The sequence below is a fragment of the Berghia stephanieae genome, chromosome 2 (assembly GCF_034508935.2).
Source record: "Berghia stephanieae isolate SIO BIC M18660-M18661 chromosome 2, UCSD_Bste_1.3, whole genome shotgun sequence".
Lineage (NCBI taxonomy): Eukaryota > Metazoa > Mollusca > Gastropoda > Nudibranchia > Aeolidiidae > Berghia > Berghia stephanieae.
Window position 1 is genome coordinate 68,808,979 of NC_088361.1, and position 731 is coordinate 68,809,709.

General features: G+C 38.2%; 1 protein-coding gene across 1 annotated transcript in view; it reads left to right on the forward strand.

Moving 5' to 3' along the window:
- The first annotated feature begins 508 nt into the window (after positions 1-508).
- Positions 509-731, forward strand: part of LOC144965408 (uncharacterized) — a 21,008-nt gene continuing 20,785 nt past the window's right edge. Inside the window, exon 1 of the mRNA XM_078900732.1 lies at positions 509-579. The gene's annotated coding sequence lies outside the window, so the exon portion shown is untranslated. The remainder of the gene's footprint in view (positions 580-731) is intronic.

Here is a 731-nt window from a genome sequence, read left to right on the forward strand (position 1 = left end):
CCCAAAGTCATTTCTAGACCCCTCTCTCACACCACTTCTTGAGATCGCCGATTCGTTCGCCACCATCGCGAAGTAATTTTGACCAGCAGTTAAGCTTAATAGCCAATATTCTCATCACAAACATATAACATAGAAACGATTGAGACATTGAGTATGCTCCGGTGTATGGGGTGAATTTTTAATTCAGAAAAGTGAGTGGAGCAGGCACTTATGTTGGTAACAACAAGATATGAAGTGAGTAGAAAAGTGCCAGAAGACAATAGAGAATAAAATTTTTTTTCGCGGCGTTGGTGGGGTTTGAACCTGCGACCTTATTGGTACGACAACTCCGCCTGGCAGGTGAGAGCGTGGCTCTACCGTGTGAGCTATCCACGAACACTAAAATATTCGTTTCAAACCCAAAGTCATTTCTAGACCCCTCTCTCACCCACTTCTTGAGATCGCCGATTCGTTCGCCACCATCGCGAAGTAATTTTGACCAGCAGTTAAGCTTAATAGCCAATATTGGTGTCCATGGCCTTCTGAGGTCGACCTTATTGCAAATTTTTATCTTGGTTATGTTGTAAAAACTTTTAGTGGGTAAGTTTTGAGTGATTGTCTAAGTCTTAGAGTAGAGTTAGATTATCGGTCTTCTGGTGTCTATGTTAATAATAATACGGCCATGTTAATAATAATAATAATAATAATAATAATAATAATAATAATAATAATAATAATAATAATAATAATAA